Source organism: Peromyscus leucopus, chromosome 5 (assembly GCF_004664715.2).
Source record: "Peromyscus leucopus breed LL Stock chromosome 5, UCI_PerLeu_2.1, whole genome shotgun sequence".
NCBI lineage: Eukaryota > Metazoa > Chordata > Mammalia > Rodentia > Cricetidae > Peromyscus > Peromyscus leucopus.
The window spans coordinates 85,039,890-85,059,669 of record NC_051067.1 but is presented as its reverse complement, the minus strand read 5'-3'; the positions used below and the strand labels follow the sequence as shown (position 1 = coordinate 85,059,669).

Genomic DNA, 19,780 nt, shown 5'->3' with positions numbered 1-19,780 from the left:
ACACACACACATCTTTTTTTAAAGTCATGCAAAATTTAAATAAAGCATCAAATTAAATATTTTGGTATTAAAAATGCTAAAAGTAAAGCAATAACTCGAAATTCTTGCTAGGAAGTGCCATCAACATTAAACCAGTTTATTGAGAGTCTTGAAAACAGGTAGAAAGCCTGGTGTTCTACCAACGTGTTCAAGGCCTTCTGAAATAAAGTCCAACATTCACATCTATTCTTTCTCTTCCCTTAAACTCTTTGGTTTAGTAGCTTCTTGGTATTGTTTTAATAGTTAATTCTTACATTTAATGCATATATATATATATACCTTACCTTACCAACTAGATTATAAGCTTTAAAATAAGGCTTATATCTGCAACATTTTCTCTTATCTTACACAGCATGTTAATATATCTTGGTGCTTGAGCAACCTAGCATGATGGTGATGATGATGATGATGATAATTTTGCTTTTTCAAGACAGGGTTTCTCTGTGTTTAGCTCTGACTGTCCTGGAACTCACTCTGTAGACCAGTCTAGCCTCAAACTCACAGAGATCTGCTTGCCTCTCCCTCCTGAGTGCTGGGATTAAAGATGTGCACCACTACTACCTGGCCACTTATTATTTTTCAGTGATTTCATTTTAAATATTTTAATAATGTCTTAGACTTGAATATATTTTCTTTAACTATGAAATCTGAAGATATTTGCTCCATTCTGAAATGTGATTTCATCACATCTAAGAATTCAATTCCAAGGCAGGGGAGATGTCTCAATGGGTAGGAATTTTTTTTCATGAGGACCTGAGTTCCAATCCCCAGTATCCATGTAAAAGTCCAGGCATGGCTGTATGCGCCTGTAGTCCAGAACTGAGGAGCAGAGACTTGGAGAGCCCGAGAGTTCACTGGGCAGCCAGTGTAGCTAAAATGGTAAGCTTCTGGTTCAGTGAGAGACCCTCTCAAGGCCCTAGGGCAGAGAGCACCAGGGAAGACACCCAACATCCTGCTCTGGCCTCCACATATGCACACACAGGAACACAGACTTGTGCACTCACATGCATGTGACATACATACATACACACACATACAAATAAATGTGTTGGTTAAAATGATGGAGAACAAGATAAAGCCATCTCTTATTTTCATCAGTTAAAGAGGCTTCATGAAGAGGTAGATATAATAACTGCAAAGGAATCCGACAACATGAACTTGTTTCCCATGTCAGAGCTACACAGGGGTGGCTAAGAGGGCTTTGTCTTTTTAAGTAGCAAAATTAAAACTTCCTTTTCTACACCTGGTTTCCTTAGAATATCATACCTAGTGGGTGTGGAAATTCCCGACTCCCAAAGGCATTTATCGCTCATGCCCTTCCACGGCTGGACTGATTTTCCCCTTTAACTCTGAGTGGGAGGGTGGGAAGCGCGGCAGCGCTGCAGGAACAGTTAATCTCTTAAACCTAACCAGCGCCTACTGGAGTGGGGTAGGAAAGGGGAAGGCAGCAGCGTTGTCCTAGGCTTCCCTGTGCTGGCGGAGTGTCAGGCAGGAGGCCAGCTATTTGAAAATGAGCCTGATTTTTCTTACTCCTAATTTGAATTCCTTTATTTAGGAGCATTTTAGGGCATGGCTCTTGTTCCCTGCAACAGTGGCAGAACAGAACAAGTGTCTCCCGGGCAAAGCCCCCAGGCCTGCTGCACCAACCCTTCCTCCTGCCTTTCTCCACAGAGGAAAAACTAACAGATCCTCTGAACAGCCACCAGGGCTGCTCTGCAGTTCAGTGCCATTCAGAGTGCCTGGTCTCCCCATTGCCACCACCACCTGCTGATCAGCATCGGCTGAAGGCTCTGAGCTTCAATTAGTAAAATCACATTGCTCTTTATTAATTCTTAAGATGAATGAGGTTAATAAGAACAGATCTCACGAATCTACCATTTACTGACATGCCAGTGTCCTTTAAATGTATGTGTGATGATCTAACATGTCACCTGACTCTCTATGGTTCTTTTGATTACTTTATACCCTATGTTATGGAGGAAGTTTGTGGCCTGTCACATCTAGTAGGTAGTAAATCTTTTGAGGCCAATGTTTATATCTCCTGCTTCTTGATATTGTTCCTGCTTATTAGGATGGTGCCTTGCAATAAATAGTTGTTCAATAAATGAATACATTAAAATTGTCATTGATGGGGATGGAGAGAGCTCAACCATTAAAAGCACATACTGCTTTTGCAGAGGACTGGAGTCAGTTCTCATCAATTGTGTTGGGCAGCTCCAGGGGATTAGATGTCCCTGGTTTTTTCAGGCATCTATACTCACATGCACATACTCACATATAGGCATACATGCATACACATGATTAATAAATCTTTTAAAATGTCATTGATATGTAATAATGTAAATAATGTAAACATGCATGCAAAACAGTAATAGTGAAATCTCCAGACAGATATGTGAAATGGGTGGTGTGTGGAGATGCCAGCCGGTTCTGCTTTGCATGTCCTTGGTGTGACCACAGGCCACACGGCAGTTCTGCAGTGACGGTGCCTCCTTTATGATTTAGAGGCTGAAGGGTACATGCTTACTTCCTCTCTTGCTTTTAGTGTTTTTCAACATGATGTGCCAACTCTTCTGGCTTCAATGGCCCAGCAGGAATCACAAACAGCTTCAGGGCCCATTTTGGGTACCATTTCTCTTCCAAACACACAACGTATCTGCCATTTTCCTGCCTACTACCATTATGGTTGGTTCATGCCATCTTGGCATTGAGTTACCCAGAAGCCTTTAGGGTTATCTATATCAACTTGCACCAATTATTTTCTTCAGGTCATCACTTCAATGTTTATAATCCAAGAAAACTTTTTTTTTTTTTCACTAAAATTCCCTTTGGAGGTATGGCCTGAAGAAATGGAAGCTGTGTATCCTGCATCCAGATTACACGAAGACTTGTTTCCATGGTTTGTGCTTGTCTTCCTCTGCTAGACAAAAAAGAGATCTGTGTTCTAAAAACAAAAATCCAGACAGAGCAGGGCTAGTTGATTGGGGTTTTCTGTAATCTAATACAACAGCAAGTTTAATGACTCAAGAGAGGCCGGCTGTATATTGCAGTTCACGGCTCATGAAAAGACATACTATATTAATTTTTAAGCTGGTCTCTTCGGCTGAGTTATATTATTTGGGTAATGCCTTCTCTGAATTAACTGATGATATTTGAGCTCCAGAGTCACAAAGCTACCATAGGAAGAGAATCCTTGTACATGAGTGAGTTATTGAATTCCAACAGGATTTTCTCCACTGTGGAGGAGACTGGCTGGTGAATGGACAGTTAATGCTTTAGGGTAAAATAAATATTTTTATATGTCCAAGTACACTCCTCACCTACTAATAAATGTGGGTAGTGAGCATCAGGGGTCTCTCCTATAATACTTCAATGTTGCACATTCATCCAGGAGAAACTCCAACTCCCTTCACACAGCATACAGGGCCTTCGCCCTCTGGTGCCTGGCTCTGTGCCTGCTTCTTCTCACCGCCTCTTCCCATTCTCCTTTCCAACTAAATTGGATTACCTTCAGGACACCAAATGTCCCCACTGGCCTACTTACTCACAGGCTTTCTGCCTGGACTTTTACCTAACTTCTCCTACATCTATCTCACTGTTAGTAATGGTGAGTGCTGAATGAAAATTTAGGGCATGCATAGATTCTCTCCCTGAGTCTTATAACAAGCCAGAAGTACTATGATTATTCCCATTTCACAGATGAGAAAACAGAGGCTTGGCAAACTTAAGAGCCCTGAGCAGTCCCACACAGCTATTAAGTGGAGGCATAGAGAGGGGAAGCTGAGTGATCTTACCCCAGAGCTCAGTCTGGGTTGTCCTCCCCCTAGCATGCTGACTAAACCTGGCAGACTTCTATGGTCATTTAGATACCACTCTTCCCCAGAAAGCTCTCCTGGTAGGCTTCCCTCTCCTCTTGAATGTGTTCATTTTGCACCTTGCATTTATCCACTCTCAGCACTTATCATCTATTACCCCGCCCCCCCCCAAACTTGTTTTCTTGTCTGTGTCCTCAGATAGCCTGAGAGGCCCCAGGGCAGATCCTGCATGTCCTCTTGCTCTATACCCAACTGTTCCTAAGAAGCCTGGAGTTCAGCCGCTGCCCAGGGCTTTTGGAATGGTGAACTCCGCTCCTCACTTCCTTTCAATGCCGTGCCAATGGAGACCCCGTGCAACTCATTGCGCAGGAAAAGGTTAATACCACTTACTGATTTCAGATCCAAGGGAGAATTAGCGACTTCTCCTTTTGGGGGGAGTCCAGAATTACGTGAGCAGACTGAGGCTTTCTTGTGGCTAGGAGGGCCTGGTCATGTGGATCAAGGCTATTGCTCAATTACGCTTTTGCTCACTGCAGCTACCTCCTTACCCCCATCAGATTGTCCTTGGTAGAAAACCAGAAGCAGGAAGTGACTGGTCACGCCACAGAAAAGTCACTGAGGGATTCTCCTTCCTCTCTTGGCTTGTTCCCTAGTATCGCGTCACGTTGAAGGTGGAAGAGACATTGGACTGTAGTTCATTAACCCCTTTTCACTGTAAAAGAAAACTGAAGTCCATGGGCCGGGGTGGGTGGGTGGGGTGAGGTGGGGTGGGGGTGGGGGTGCAAACTCATTCATAGTGACTGGTCTAGCCAGAGCTTGATTTATACTTTTCATTTAAATAGAAAATTTATTGAATACACTTTAAACATTATAATATGTTTAACAAATAATTTACTTATTTTTTGAGAATTTCATACAATGCACTTTGATCATATTCACACACTATCCTCCAGCTTCTTCAAGATCCACCTACCCCATCTCTCTACCCACCCCATGTCATGTCTAGAAATAGTCTGTATCATCCCATAGCAGAAGTTCTGAGCACAGTTGATTAGGTGAGAGAGAACATGAAGAGTATCTTTTTTTTTTTAATTTATTTTTTAAAACAACAAATTCCCTTTGCTAGCTAACATCCCACTGTGATCATTTTAATTCACGCACCCTCATGACCTAGTCAACCTTTTAGGCTCCACTTTTCTGTCTACATCATATTGAGGACCAAGCTTCCAACATGAACTTCTGAAAGATACATTCCAGCCATAGAAGGAAGCTTTAAGATGAAAAATTTATTTTCATGTGTAGCTCTCATAACTTCATCATACACTGCTTAAAGTACATCTTTCTTTCCTTTGTGTAGCACAGACAGGCCTTACTTTTCAAAAAATTAGCATTGTCAAGCTGATATGGTAAAGTAATAAAGAGCAACTCCCGTGTGAGCAACTTATTCTGCAATGTTCAAATACCCCTCTGAGTATTTGGGGCAGTTTTTGGTGTCCATTGGTACATACTTCTCTTTAAAAGAAAGTGACATTGACTCTCATTAGCTGTGTGTATCCTCTGACTACAATGGGTGCATGGAGATGACTGTGTTCTTGCTTGCTCTTCTGGGCAACTTTGGATGCATAGCTGAGTGGACAGGCTGGCACTAGATGTCTGATGGGCAGTCAGCCTGACTGTGTCCCCAGCCCACTTCCCTAAACCCTTGACTTAGATCATTAACAGAAGACTTTAAACATTTAAGTCACATTACCAGCATACCTGGCAAAGATTTCTTTTCCCAGTGTTGACATTGTCTAGAAATTTGGAGCGATTATTTATCCAGAAACATTTTCTTCATTATAATTCTATCGTGTTGTAATAGCAAACATTTGGAAGAACCAAATTTTTGCTTAAAATTGGATCAGTCTGTTACTCTCATTTGAAAGGCATGTTTTAATTGTAGTTTAATTACAACAGTAATGGGAGATTTCTTTAATAATTCTCATGGTGTTAAAGTTTCTTGGCTTAACAGACTTTTGAGGGCACTGAGGATTGAACCCAGGGTTTCATGCATGGTAAGCATGCACTCTTACCACTGAGCTACATCCCTAGCCAAGCCCAACAGATTTTTAATAACATCCAATGTCCCAAGAAAGCTTTCCTTATTTCTGATCTCTATTCAAAAATAAAATTCATCTGATTCTTCAGAGCAGTGGCTCAAGTTACCTGAGGCCAGGTTAATTTTGTTCCTGCTGTCTAGAATAGCCCCATTCAGCCACCAACCTATCTGTCTATTTAATGAATGTGTACCGGGTCTTCTTCAAGGCAAGCAGGGCTCAATTATGGGTTCTAGCTAATTTTACTCTTTCCTCTTTGTCTCACATCCTGCTTCCCCCCAGCTCCTCCTTAGCCTTATGTGCTCACAACAAAAGTTCAATAGGAGACTGGCACTGGTGTGATACAATTAAATAGGACAGCACAGAAAAGCTGGGGGCTGGGGGCTCAAAGGGGCCTCTTGCCTTCAGCAGGAAGGCAGAATAATGTGGCTCCTGTTTTGGGCTTGGAGAAGTTTACACAGTGGATATGTGAGGTGTATTCCATTTGTTTTGACTGAACGCCGTTTTCCTTCATGTGAGAAACCATATCTAAGTGGGGTCACTACGGAGAGCACACATTTCCCAGTAAAGAGAAGTGTTATCATCTTATTGATGCCAGCAAAGCCTGTTAGGGACTATTAATTTTATTGTTCATTTAGGCATGCATGGTTGCCACAGCAACAACACTAGTTCCTTCAAGTCCTTTGCACAGTGAGCATCTGTTGAGAACCCTGCGAAGGTGTCAGTGCCTCTCTCTTTCCTGTCACAGATTGGACCCCTCTCCTGCTCTCCTCATGAGCTGCATATTTATCAAGAACATCCCCCAAGAAGACACTTCTGGAATCAGGCAAAGAAGAAATTTACAGGAAAATGAAGGCTTTTCTTTCCTGTGCACTACTGCAGAAGAATGGATGTTTTGGGAGTTGGAGGATAATTAAAAATCTTGGGTCAGCTGAAATGTGAATAACTGCTTGGCAAAGTTCACAGCCAATCTTTTATGCATGCTAGCCAGGACACTGAGTGTCTTGATTAAAGCCAAAACTGTAAATTCTAGCTCAGTCTCCCAGTGGCATGCAGTAATAGGGTATAATTTCTTGCCAGCGATTTCATATTCCAAGATCATCTTCTTCTTCTTAAGAACAATATAGATTTAAGAAAATATGACTCTTAGAGGGATTCATTCTTTTTTGTTTCTCCCAACACTCAACCAGGGGCTGATAAAAAAGATGTTTTTGAAGGCTTCAGGTGTTATGGATAGACAATTGTCATTGAGGGTATTATTCAGTATGAGTTCATATAGTCGATCCAGTCCTACATTGTTTCCTCTGTAATTTATACAGTTGAACTACAGGAGAATTTATAGATAGATTCCATATTAGCCAGGGGAAAGCTGTGGGGCCTGGGCAGGATGTCTTTCAAAAAGGTTATTATATATTTATATGTTTATTTATTTTTGGTTTTTCAAGACAGGGTTTCTCTGTGTATCCTTGGTTGTCCTGTAACTCACTCTGTAATCCAAGCTGGCCTCAAACGCAGAGATCTGCCTGCCTCTGCCACCTGAGTGCTGGGATTAAAGGCATACACCACCACCACCCAAGGCATGTATTTATTTTTTAATTGTGTGTGCTTGTGTGTGTGCATGTGTGTGTGTGTGTGTGTGTGTGTGTGTGTGTGTGTGTGTTTGCACATGTGGATATTGGAGGATAACTTGAGGAAGCCAGTTCTCTACTTCCACCATGTGGACCCCAGGAATCAGACTCAGGTGGTCAGGCTCAGAGGCAGGTACATTTACCTCTACCCATCTAGCCAGCCCCAGGCTGTCTTTTACATTGGTTGAGAGGAGATATTGTAAATGCTTGTAGAATCTTTGTTAAAACCTAACATGTAAATGTTAGGGCACCTGAGTGAGTGAGTTTATCAAAACATCATTACCGTTTCCTCCTCCTTCTGTCATTACTCTAATCATGCTGATCAAGAAGGGAGTTTTGTATTCACTTTTGCAAAGAACTTACTCATTCCTCTTCAAAATTCTTACCTAATGATACCTATTGTTCAATCATAAGTAATACTTAACAGTAAAATCTTTTACTTGGAGTAAATTATCTTTGAGAAAGATTCAACTTGGGATTCTCTGTTGATCAAGAAATTGACATTTCCCCCCTCCTCCGTTTTAGGGAAGAAATGTCTATGCCTAATTCCATCCTTAAACAGGAAGGCTAAGCTTAAAATATTCCGGTTTCTGCAGGATGGTGAGTATGGTACTTTGGCAAGCCTTTGTGTGGATTCCCGGGACTCATTTCTCCAGAGCTTCCCAGTGTGCTGTGGTCTTTTTACTTAAATTTCTGCACTTACCAGCATAGAGTTTTCCCTTTCCTTTATTTATTCAGGATCATAAGATCATAGTACTTTTGAGTTAGAAAACACCTACATCTCCCCTTGTCCATTTCTGTCCTCAGAACTTGGTAATACTTGACTACGCTTTCATATCATCTACTTTTTAAAAAATTATTATTATTATTATTATTATCATTATTATTATTATTATTTGGTTTTTCGAGACAGGGTTTCTCTGTGTAGCTTTGCACCTTTCCTGGAACTCACTTTGGAGACCAGGCTGGCCTCGAACTCACGGAGATCCACCTGCCTCTGCCTCCCGAGTGCTGGGATTAAAGGCATGTGCTACCACCGCCCGGCCATATCATCTACTTTTAAAAGCTTGCTTGCCTGGGTATGTTTACAGCTTGACACAAGACAACAGTTTTGTTAAACCCAAACTATTATACCAATGTGGTTTTAGCAAAAACAGCTTTAATACAAGTAAGGTGTTTTGTTTGCTTGTTTGTTTCTCCAGATCTGGTTTAAATTCATAGACTGACCCTGGTCAGACGTGAATTTTGCTAGTTCTCAGTCTTCATCTATACAATGAGACTAGAATTCTCTCAGAATTTCTTGTGACATTACCTGAGATGATGTATGGGATGTGGGAGGTGCTATATGTACATGTGAGCTAGTGGCTGTTCATCCTGGCTACCAATCTACATCAACCTGGTAGCTTTCATGCGAATTTTCCTGCACTAAACAATTTCACTAGAAACATATGTTGCAGAAATATCCGTACATATCACACAGCAACACATGTTAACTGACACTGTTATTAAAAAGCTGGAAACAATATTAATTTTTCACTAGTGGGAAGAAAGTTAAATAAATATCCACATAGTGGTATATACTGCCATTGATGCATTCTGCAACTGCATAGAAATAGCTTTCAGACAGATGGTGTATGAAAAATAATTTCATCAAATAGTATAGAGTGTATGATTCCACTTATGCTGAGTAAAACCATACAAAAATTCAACAAGCCATACCTGTGCATGGGAACACATTAGTATATAACTGGTAATGTCCCATGTCACTGAGCTATCTCTTCTTACTGTATTATATTGTACAAAGACTAGAGATTATGAAATGAGTCTTGAGGTTGGAATGTTGCTTCAGTAGAAGAGTATGTGTTTAGCATATGTAAGGCCCTGGGTTCAATTTCCAGGAATCTTCCATCTCCAAAAAAAGTTTTAGAACCACAACGATCAGCTTCAGATCCTGACATGACACTTCCTGTTGCATGTTTATGGCCAAGGACACCTTTTCTGTGCTTCATTTTCCACCTCTAAAGAGAACTGGAAAATTTTTACCTAAAGCTGATCATTTCAAATAAGTAAAAAAATTCCTAAATTCTGAATGGGTTTTTCTCTGAAACCCAGCATCAGATGCTCTTGGGAAAATAGAATACATAACAGTTTTGTTGTTTCATGGGCTTCAATTTTATTTCATGTCTCAACTGAAACTCCCTGGTTAGGGGCTTTATGACAGTTCCTCTGTCAGCTGTAGTAGCCACCAAAGTGTTGGGTCCCCAGCAGACCGCATGGATATCTGTTTTAAAGGAATAACACCTTTGCTTTTCTCCTTCTAAAAAAAATATAACCTGGCTATGTATCCCAGGCTGGCCTTAGACTCACAATCCTCCTGCCTCAGCCTCCTGAGTGCTGGAATAACAGGTGTGTGCCATCACCCCTTGGAGAATTCTTCTCTAACAACAATAACAGCAACTCAAATATTTCTATTAATTAAATTATTAACATAACAATAAATGACTTGCTAACCCAAAAGTTGTTGAGTATCTGCTACAGACCAAACGATGGCTGTCACATGGTGAAGGCCTATGTGACTGTCTAACTGGATTGAGTCCGCTCTACCTCTCAGTTTCAACTGGTACAGTTTTGTACTTGGCTTTGAATGGACTTGATGTCACTTGTCGTCCTGCTATGAAGAACAGGTGAAAACTGTGAGAAGAAGTCAGCAGGGACCAGAGAAGCCGATGGAGCGTGATGTGCTCCAGGTGATGGCAAAGCCACAGGCAGACCTTGAACATCTTGTTCCCTGATGGAGAGGTCTGGGGTCATTGCTCTAGTTACCAGCAGTCCCAGAGCTTACATAGCAGGCCCAGGGCTCAGAATCTATCTCATTGCTACACTGCCTGAGCTGGAAGCTCAGCCCCCCCACCTAACAGCTGGGTACTTTGACAAAGTACCTTCTCTTTCTAATTCAGTTTTATCATCCATTAAGTGGAATACTATAACCTTGTTTTGTTGATAGAAAGACATAGCACACTTACAGTACCCAGCATGTAATTAACACATCTAAGCATCCTCAAATGGTGACTATTATGATTTTAAAGTTAATCATATCAAACTGTAGTTAATAATGTAACACACACACACACACACACACACACACACACACACACACACACACTTTGGGACAGGGTCTCACTATAATGCTTGGAACTTACCATGTAGACCAAGTGGGCCTTAAAATCACAGAAATCACCTGCTTCTTCCTCCTTAGTGCTGGGATTAAAGGGTTGAACCACCATGCCAGCCAATAACATATTATAGTCTTGAAAATTGCTGAGTAGATTTTAGGTGTTTTTGCTACAAAAATTAAAAGTATGTGGTCCATATATTTATTGATTTGATTTTGCTAACCTATGATGTGCGTTTCAAAACAAAAATTTTGTACATACATATACATAATTTTTGTTAATTTGAAAATAAAATTAATCTTATCAAGAAACAAAGCAGTTGGACCTACAGGAGGCCAGTGAAACCAAAGAAATGTGGAAATGAGAAGAAGGTGGATTTAGGGAGGGAGTAAATGAAGAGAATCTAGGCAAAGAGAAAGTACAATTGACACAGGCCAAAGACTCAAAGAACCCTGAGATTTTAGAACCAGAATTCACTGATTCATCCAGCCAGCCACCTATTCTGTACACATTTACTGAGTACAGACTCTGAGCCTCCAGCTCTTCTCATGGCTGGCTCGATGCTGTGACCCAATATCCCTTCTTATATCAGCTTTGAGTTTTTGTGGCAAAAACTGTGTTATTGGGTTTCATTCATGTCACACTAAGGGATCCCTGCTGCACTGGACAGAGTGCTGACCCCTAGCCTTGAATTTTTCTGTTTCCAGAGAAATGCATCTTTATGCAGGAGCAGCCAGGCCCATCTACTCTGGGGCTGTGGGAAATGTGGCATTACTTTTAAAGTATCTGCACCTAATTCTACACAATGCAAATAGAACTAAAATTTAATAAAGCGTATTTGTTTCCACATGAAGCAGGAGGTTACCTTGAGACCCCAAAGAACACTTTGCAATAAACATAACCTAGGATGCAGGGTTTTCTCCTCAGTCAGTTTACTGGGCTCATTACTTCCTGAACGTGGTTTTCTGTGTTCTCCCTGGGAAAGAGGCAGTCCTACCCTCCAGGGAGGTCAGGAGGATTGCAGCGCTTTGCCTCATGCAAACAGACCCCAGGGAAGGAGCCTTCACCCGACCTGCTGTGCTGAGGATTGAGGCGCCCTCAAGGCCTGAGAGCTAGTCCGTTCTAAGCCAGACTCCTAGGGCAGAGGTACCAACCACTATCTGCCTGAATTGATTTTCAATTTCAGCAGCACATTCACTGTTTCTTGCTTCTTATATAGATTTAATCTGCATGGATAATAATTGCATTTGGTGGACCCAGTGAGCAAAATGCATGATTCAAGGCCTTCTGGTCCTTGACTGACTCAGAGATCAGTTCCCTCTCTACAGAAAAGGAAGCAGGGTTCTGGGAAGTCAGGGGATGAGATAGTGTCAAGTAGCCAGTGGTTCAGAGCATTGAACTACACCCAGAGTAAATAGTCTGTGGCCGCTGTTCTTGCCACCATGCTAAGACATTTTCATAACAGTAACAGAATCTGCTCAAAATCTCCTGGACTAGAGATCATGTGATAGGCAGGTAAGACAGTCTATAGATCACGTTTGCACCCCTGAAAGAATATTTAGAGTTTGCAAATATCTGCTCCCTTATTTTGTTTAATATCTCTGCACAGCTGTGAATCAAGTTGTGTTCTAGTGAATAAGCCTGCCCGTGTGCCTGGAGGTGATGTCAGTGTGGCTCCCTGGAGACTTAGAGGATAACTCCTCTTGGGTTTTATTTGGTGATAAAAATAATCTGTGGTGGTTTTGGTTTTCCCTGTCTCACAAGCTGGGGGAGTAAGGCAGGACGCCATTGTCTCCTGCTTTTCCATGTGGTCATTATCCATATTCCATTCAGACCACACTGAAGACCACTGGTTTTCAAATGGTGCCCCAGGGACTGTTCATGTGGTTATCTGTGGGGAGGGAAATGGAGAGGTGTACAGGCAAGCAACACTGACCAGAGGAATTCTTCAGAAAGCGTGCATACTTCCAATGTGAACTCACCACTGGAAGACTGCCATGTTTTCTATTTTAAGGTTCAGTGTCCCTTATGTCACCAAGCAACTCCTTATGCTACTGTGTAGTGTGGCATGTACAGATGAAGATAATTGGTCCTGGAAGTGGAATGTCTGACTTCAAACCCTGGCTCTGTATATGCTCAATGTCTGATTATGGGTAAATAACTAAATCTTACGTTTGCTTACTCTCTATAAAATGCGAATTTTATCTCATTTGCATAAGAACTAACTAGACACTACTTGGCACTTAGTAAAGACCAACACCATGGAGACATTAACTTGATAGGTCAGGAGACACAGCATCGGTTCCAGAGTCTCAAATGGCTGCACAGACTTGGAATAGTCACTTGATCCAAAATCATAAACCATAAGACACAGAAGCAAGCATCTGACCCAATACCCTCACTCTACAAATGAAATTAGGGTCTGAGTGCAGAAGAGCCTCCTCTGAAGTCCCAGGGGCACCAGTGTCTAGCCAGGATGAGCCAGCACCAGCACCACTCTGCTGACTTCTAGCCCAGAGCTTCCCATCATTACTTTGGAGACAAAAACCCTTGCCAAGAATTCTTAGCTTTGCTCAAGACTTGAAGACTCTAAGACCAAGAAGAGAATGGTTCCCTGCCATGCTCCCTTAGGATTGTGGCCATGCGGAAGCAGCAGCCAGTAGAGTCCAGCATTCACAGATGGTATAAGTATCAGAAGTATAACAGTGCATTTAAAACGCTACTACATAATGGGCTGGAGGTACAACTCGGTGGTACAGCATGTGTTTTGCATGTGTGAGGCCCTGGATTCTAACCCCAGCACTAGAAAAGAAAAAAAGTAAAGAATAAAGAAAACATGCTTACTGTAAGTCACCACATCAGTGGATAGCCAGGAAAAGCTGGGCAGGTCCTTAAAGCCTGACAATAGATTGCTTTGCCTCTTCTTTTCTTGGCTCCTGCAAGGGAGTTTAGAACGATGTTAGTGCCATATAGGTTGTTCTCTCTCTGTCCTACCCACCCCAGCTCCTCTCTGACGCTCTTTTAGCCATGTTTCCCTTCCAAATTGATGTCCTCTTCATAACCCAGTCAGTGTAGTCTGTCTGTGCTTGAGTGTGGGGCCATCTAAGCTGAGCATGTTCAGCTATCCAGGGACTACATTCTGAATGAAAACTGACTCTCCGTGCTCCAGTAGTTCTCTAACTGCTAAAGCGCCTCAGCTAAGGGTTGTGCTGGAATGTTGACTGGCTTGATCAGTGCAGGCCACCATAGCTGCTTTGGACTCAAAGTGCAATGCCTTTGTTGTGTCCCAAAGACACTCTTCCACGGCAGTCCACTCCAAGCTCTGGATCTTAGAACTTTCTTTCCCCTCTTCTGCAATGTTCTCTGAGCTACACAAGGAGAGGATGTAATATAGATATCCCATTTAGGGCTGAGAACTCCACAGTTACTGATCTTGAGACTGAGTCTTACCTTATCACTCTGGCTTGCCTGGAACTCACTGTGTGGACCAGGCTGGTTCACATTCGTGGTGGTGATCTTCCTGCCTCTGACTACAGATTGTTGGGACTGAAGGTATGCACTACTCTCTTCAGCTTTGGAGGTTTCCCTTTGAGCTGTCATTACAGACCCTTTGCATCCCCTTTCTTCACTGCTCAGATTCTCAGCCAGATCCTAGAACCATAGATAGACCTATTATCCACTCTTGGGTTTTGCTTTGACTGGTAAGACACCTCTTCTGCACCCGGCCATAGCAAACTCTTAACAAAAACAACCTTTTGTTGTTTAGCATTCAAATACATCCAAGACGTCTAGATCATTACATATATCATGCCTGTGATGGTCAGTGTTGTCAGTGTGAATAGACTGAGAAACACCCAGGAGATTAATAAAGCACACTCCTGAATGTGTCTATAATGGTATTTCCAGAGTTAGTTAAAATGTGTGTGGTAGGGAGGTGGGTGGTGAACATGGGTGGCACCATTCAATAGGCTGGGGGCATAGATGGAGCAAAAGCAGAGGATGAAGTCCTCAAATGTAAGCATTCTCTGCTTCATGTCATGCTACGAGTGTGCTATACCTCACACTTTCTGCCATGGCACTTTGCCTTGCCTTAGGCCCACAGCAACCAAGCCAGTGGACCAGAACTGAAACCCTTGGAAACTGTGAGCACAAATGAGTCTTTCTTCCTTTAAGGTGTTTGCTCAGATCATTGAGGCATTGTTGAAAAGGCCAACACAGTACCTGTCCATCAATTCCTGCCCAGTCTTCACAGGTGAGGGCGTTCTGCTAAGCCCACAATGGTGCTCCTACTCATTAGTAATCTCCATTTCCTTAGAACTTTCAAAGCCCAGACCATCTGTAGCTGAGAGTTGATGCATCGTTGTGGCCTCATCTCTTAACGAGTTCCTCGAGATTGTGTACTTGCACATCTTACTCACCAAAGCTGTTAGCAGAGTCCCTTCCATCGCAGAAGCTCAGTTAGACTCAATTCAGCAGCTGTCGGCTGGCTGGTGCGCATGGAGTAAGGAACTCACGTTTCCACAAAACTGATGTTTCCTTATCCCCAGAGTGCTTCATCCTCAGGAGCCATTGTGAGTCCTCTGCTAACACCTTTCTCTGCTTGAGACCTTTCCAAGGCTCCTTGATGCTTGGGCATTGTCTTGTTTTGAAAATTCGTTTTAGAAATCTGTGGGACACATTTTTTGAAAGGAAAGTCAATTAAAATTAATGTTGCTTACCTTTTTCTGTTGGCAGAAACTGATGATCCTAGATGGACAAGCAAAAAATGATTAAAATTCGATAAACTAGAAGGACCCAAAGAAACAGGGGTAAGTGCTTGCTGGGTTCTCAATTACACACTCCACCCGATCAGCAAACAGAACTCTGGCTTGATCTCCTGCATTTGAGGAGCGAACCTAGTTGTGTTGTTTTGTTGAAATAAAAAATTTCTGTAGCCCTCTTGCTGGGCCCTTGGCCTATTAAGTTGTTAGCTAAAACTGTTGGTCAGAGTACCACAGAGATCTGTTTACCAGGCAAACCCAATGTTTCTTTGCCTAAGCTCAAATTCTCCACCACAAATGTTAGCCCCAAATTTGGGGGAAAAATGAGAAGAATGCAAGGATTAATCCTTGAGGGCCTTTCTGCCCCCATTTCTGTTTGCTTTTGAATTTTTGTATTCAGAGAATAATAGGTGAGCCCTTCCATGGCTAATTAAAACACATGCAAATTGGAATTTTCAGGCTAGCAATTAAAGTAAGGGACTTAATGTGCAATGTTTACTTTCTGGCTCCCAGATTGTGAGTTCAGGTTCTCTTCAAATTGCTTGCTCTCTTTTCTGTTTTTTGTTTCTTTTCCTCCTCCAAGGAAGGAGATTAAGGCAGCCTGTTTTTACAATAGCATCTTGTGAAAGGCGGGGTGCTACATGCTCTTTGATGTCTGCGACTTGAAATCCAAATTTAAGAGGCCTGATGGATCTAACTAGTATTCAGAACTAATATTTAAGCCTCAAAGCGGAGGCCATTTGCAGAGAATGTGCCCTTGCAAAGTGGCTGTTGATTCTCCTCTCACACCTCAGCCCTTTGTCTTACAATAAAATGTTCCCTTTCTTTTAGGTGAAGCTTGTGCGGTGAACACACCACATGAATGTGGTGCGTCCACTCTTCTTTTGGCTGCTATCCACAAATTTATTTATAGCTGTTAATCTTGGCTTGAGGCTTTGGGCAATTCATTTATTATGGGTAAGAAAGGCAGGAGAAAGAGGTTCCAGGAACACATTGTGTTCTGTACATCCATGGAAGTATTTTTAAAAGCCCCTTGTTTGAAATACCTGTGAGATCTGTGGTTAAGGATTGCTGAAGATCTGAATCTGTTGGTCTCATTCCATTTGTGGACCTCAGATCATAGTTTCAGATCTGAGGCAACAAGATACTTTGAAATGTAATAAATATCAAAATCCAAGAATAGTTTCTTTCAAGAGTTACTTTTCTGCTAAAATCCAAACACAAAATCATTTTGCTTCTGCTTTGGCGTCCTTAGGTCATAGAGAGGGTTTACTTCAAGCCATGTCTCAGGAGCGCTCTTGCTTCTGCTGGTGCATCGTGTTTGTGATGTCATGAGTGGTTACCATGGAGGTAATTATCATGATGTGGGAGATGTGCAAATTCAGGTATGCAGAAACTCAGCCTTGAGAGATAGATTTTTGAGAAAAGAGGCAAATTCCCTTTCATTTCAACCTTCTTAGCAACAAAAGGATGAAATAGAAAGGGATATAAATATGAAAACTGAAAATTAGCTTTTGAACACAATGCTTTTTATGCTTTGCATAACATTGGAAAGTCTTTCATTTATTTGTTTGTTTTTTTTTTTTTTAAAATTACATTTTGGTCACATATCTCGTAGGGATGTTAAAAATAAATTTTATGTTCTTCCCTGAAAAAAAAAAACAAAATATGGCTGATAGCAGAATACCACAAGATATCACATCCAACGGCAATATTAGATGAAGCCCAAGGACATCAGGGAAATCTTTTGAGTGCTGCCTTAGGAGGCTCAAGGCGATATGTTTTTGCCCAGTTCTGGGAGGGTGGGGAGAGGCTTCTGCAATCTGCAAAACACTACAAAAATTAGATACAACCAAGCAAACAGTGCAGCCGGCCTGGCTTGCTGCTAGCATTTGACAAGCTCTGGGAAATGAGATTGCAGAGCTCCATGGGGAATTTGCTCCCCTTCATGTTAATGAAGTACTGTACATTTATTTCTTGGGACTAAGGGTGGTAGGGGTGAGGATTTCAGTGCTGCTGAGCAAGTGTTTTAAGGAAATGATCCCAAATCCCCTGCCTCTGGCTTGGAATAATCAATGTCATTACTGCTTGTTTGGGAGCTTTGTCTTTTCTTGGAAAGGACCCAGAGCTGGCAGACAGAAGTAGTCAGTGTGGTGGCTGGTGACAGAGGGACTCTGTGAAACAAGCGGCCTGGGTGCCCTTGAGCCCTGGAGTCTGTGTGAGAGATCTGGGTTCGAGTCACAGCTTTGCCTCTGTGGACTTTCTTTAGCCCTCAGTAAAGCTCTTAATTGCTGTTCTTCCTCATCTTATTAATGAAAGGAGACTGTTATAACAGCAAACACAAGCATAACGAGGAAAAATGTCTGAATTATATAGAGTAGGCAGGCTACAGATACAAAGAATTAGACCTTATTAATTGAAGTTCCATGGTAGCAGAATGACGTTCAGTTTTTTTTTTTTTTTTCTTTCTTTCTTGTTTCATGGCACCCTTTGTGGATATTCTGAGTATGAGAAGCACCTGCTTCTTTGGTGAGACCTAATACTGGCAACTAGCTCACCATGGAAAAGAATGTAATGCTCCTAGGGAGTGCTCAATTTCTGCCAGGCCAAGTGTGAATTTCCAGGCGTTTGGGGTCTTCCCTGATTGTTCTTCAGCCAAGCATTCAGTTCCTCACTCCATCACTGTTGCCTTCTTCAGGCCTGACCATTTCCTGTGCCTCTGGCCTTCCTTGTGGCTGTTTGTTCTTGGTCTTTTCTTACCCAACCAATTCTATCTATTCCTTGCATCAGTTAGCTGTACTGATACTTCCCTGTGAATGCCACCAGTTAATAGTGTCACGTATGCAATATGCCGGTTGAACACTGCACAAGGACACTGCCAGAGAAGGGAGACAGGATTTTAAATCTAGCCAAGTTCTATGTTCTGTGGAGGGGCTATCTGCATGGAGGAAAGTACCTTTCCCCAATCACAAACAAACAGTGGGAGAGGGTAGGGGTGGCTCTGTATGCATTAATACAATTAGATTTTGTCATCTATTCTTGTCCTGTGCTTTCTGGAAATTGTTAGAATCTTGTGGATTTAGGCTTTGATATATTGGTAGACAGTTCACACAAAATAAAGCACAACTATTATAAATCAGCGAAGATTGCAATAGACGCTCTGAGGGTAATTACTCTTTCCTTGTCAGTCCTCTGTACCTAGGAGGTCTTTAACAACAGAGAACTACATCTTCTGTTGATCTTTGATTTTTCACATAACTGTAAACAGTGAGAAAACATCAATTCATTTCTTTTTTAAAGTCTTTGGTCGATATCTAGGCTCCTTAGGTGGAAGGAGTACTAAGGGGTAAACCTGTGAATCCCTCTCAGACTGAGGTTGGATTTTGGGTGAGGGCTGTAGAATATGGGTTTGTCTTTTTACCTATTTCTAGAGGCTCAGAACACTGGGATTTGTGGCAGATCAGAAAAATAGGCCCGGACCTTGTTCAAAGGCATGGTTGTAGTCTGTGTGCTGAGGGCATCAGGAGGAACGCCATATGTCTCTGACTCAAGTGTGGCAGGGTCATCAGTGGGGAAGACAGTGGCCATAATGACTCTAAGAAGCATTAGCGGAGCAAGAGCAGGTCCAGAGAGAGCTGTGGGGTCACTATGAGGTCTTAGACATCTGCTCTCCCTATCAGAGGCAGGCACAGATGGAATGATTGGAGAGAGAGAGGCGGCTGCAACTGGTGATGTGGAGTAATCCTGCTCAGGTGTCTGCTGAGATCCATGTGCAGCTACTGAAAGAATGTCACTATCTCAAAACCAACCTCGAAGCCGTGAAGGCTTCTAAACACATCCTGTCCCAAACTAATATCAGGATCTTTGCAAGTAAATATGACTATCTAATGATGCTCCATCTTTCCAGATGGTACAGCCTATTCATCTGGCTTGGTAAACTCTAGTTTGGTAAATTAATTTTCTTGGCTGACTCTCTATTCCCAGCTCTCAGGTCAAATTTGCATTTGCACCTCTTCCCCGGGAACGGATGCAGCTCCCTCCTCAGTGGACCCCCATGTCTTCCCCTGGCTCTTTAGACCCTTCTCCTTATAGCAGCTGGGATGATTGTTTCAAAATGTGACTGCAATGTGTGCTCCCATGGCAGTTTCCCCAAGCCTCTTAATGCTTTCCAGTTTCTCTTAGGATCAGAACTTAAATCCTTAACACAGACTCTACCACCTCTCAAGGTCTTGTCCCTGTACCGTTTCCAGCTCCTGGGAGGGTCAGCTT

At 42.2% G+C, this 19,780-nt stretch overlaps 1 long non-coding RNA gene across 1 annotated transcript in view; it reads left to right on the top strand.

Annotated features, from left to right (window-relative positions):
- The window catches only part of LOC114694521, a 116,507-nt gene that overhangs the window by 55,278 nt on the left and 41,449 nt on the right, over nt 1-19,780 (top strand). The window contains exon 3 of the long non-coding RNA XR_003734714.2: nt 15,486-15,559. This is a non-coding gene — a long non-coding RNA (uncharacterized LOC114694521). The remainder of the gene's footprint in view (nt 1-15,485; nt 15,560-19,780) is intronic.